Here is a 2,069-nt window from a genome sequence, read left to right as displayed (position 1 = left end):
ATAAGAATTACATTATAAGATAGAAAGCACTACGCCGCTGGACATAAAATCTCCATTATCCGAACGAAAGTAACACGCCGCTGGTACTTTATTTTATTATAATAATTTAATTATAAGACAGAAACCGCTGATACTTGGTTGTAAAATCTCCATTATCCGAACGAAAGTAACACGCCGCTGGTACTTTATTTTATTATAATAATTTAATTATAAGACAGAAACCGCTGGTACTTGGTTGTAAAATCTCCATTATCCGAACGAAAGCAATACGCCGTTGGTACTTGGTTATAAAATTTTCATTACAAGATAGAAAGCAATATGCCGCTGGTTATATTAATGTAATCTTATGGAAAGCATTACGCCGCTGGAACTTTGACCATTGCAATAATCGATCGGAAGCTATACACAGCAAGGAATACGAATATTATACCAAGAGATCGAAAACAATACGCTGTTCGGACGTTTTGACTAGCTGTCGCACAGTGCAGACGCGTCGACCCGTCGCTCCGCATTTCGAGCGCAATTTCAGTGGTTTTTCAGTTCAGAAAATTACAGAGAGTGTTTGGTTGTGTTGCAGGAGTCAAACTGAATGATTTGATGCATAAAGTTTAATTAAACTCCCATTAGTTTGCCGGGAAACATCGATTATTCCGATCTAGAAAGAGACAGAGACAGTCGATCCGCGTTATGTTAAATATCTCCAGGTTACCGATTCCACAAAATTATAAAAAGTATACGGCTGTGTAGCGGGGATCAAAACGAGTAATTTCATGTATAAAGTTTAAATAATCTCCCAATAGTTTGCCGGGAAACATCGATAATTCCGATCTAGAAAGAGACAGAGACAGTCGATCCGCGTTATGTTAAATATCTCAAGGTTACCGATTCCACAAAATTATAAAAAGTATACGGCTGTGTAGCGGGGACCAAAACGAGTAATTTCATGTATAAAGTTTAATTAATCTCCCAATAGTTTGCCGGGAAACATCGATTATTCCGATCTAGAAAGAGACAGAGACAGTCGATCCGCGTTATGTTAAATATCTCCAGGTTACCGATTCCACAAAATTATAAAAAGTATACGGCTGTGTAGCGGGGATCAAAACGAGTAATTTCATGTATAAAGTTTAAATAATCTCCCAATAGTTTGCCGGGAAACATCGATAATTCCGATCTAGAAAGAGACAGAGACAGTCGATCCGCGTTATGTTAAATATCTCAAGGTTACCGATTCCACAAAATTATAAAAAGTATACGGCTGTGTAGCGGGGATCAAAACGAGTAATTTCATGTATAAAGTTTAAATAATCTCCCAATAGTTTGCCGGGAAACATCGATAATTCCGATCTAGAAAGAGACAGAGACAGTCGATCCGCGTTATGTTAAATATCTCAAGGTTACCGATTCCACAAAATTATAAAAAGTATACGGCTGTGTAGCGGGGATCAAAACGAGTAATTTCGTGTATAAAGTTTAATTAATCTCCGAATAGTTTTCCGGGAAACATCGATAATTCCGATCTAGAAAGAGACAGAGACAGTCGATCCGCGTTATGTTAAATATTTCAAGGTTCCCGATTCCACAAAATTATAAAAAGTATACGGCTGTGTAGCGGGGACCAAAACGAGTAATTTCATGTATAAAGTTTAAATAATCTCCCAATAGTTTGCCGGGAAACATCGATAATTCCGATCTAGAAAGAGACAGAGACAGTCGATCCGCGTTATGTTAAATATCTCAAGGTTACCGATTCCACAAAATTATAAAAAGTATACGGCTGTGTAGCGGGGACCAAAACGAGTAATTTCATGTATAAAGTTTAATTAATCTCCCAATAGTTTGCCGGGAAACATCGATTATTCCGATCTAGAAAGAGACAGAGACAGTCGATCCGCGTTATGTTAAATATCTCCAGGTTACCGATTCCACAAAATTATAAAAAGTATACGGCTGTGTAGCGGGGATCAAAACGAGTAATTTCGTGTATAAAGTTTAAATAATCTCCCAATAGTTTGCCGGGAAACATCGATAATTCCGATCTAGAAAGAGACAGAGACAGTCGATCCGCG

This window comes from Megalopta genalis, unplaced genomic scaffold, assembly GCF_051020955.1.
Source record: "Megalopta genalis isolate 19385.01 unplaced genomic scaffold, iyMegGena1_principal scaffold0627, whole genome shotgun sequence".
In the NCBI taxonomy this organism is placed as follows: Eukaryota; Metazoa; Arthropoda; class Insecta; order Hymenoptera; family Halictidae; genus Megalopta; species Megalopta genalis.
This window is presented reverse-complemented; position numbering follows the sequence as displayed.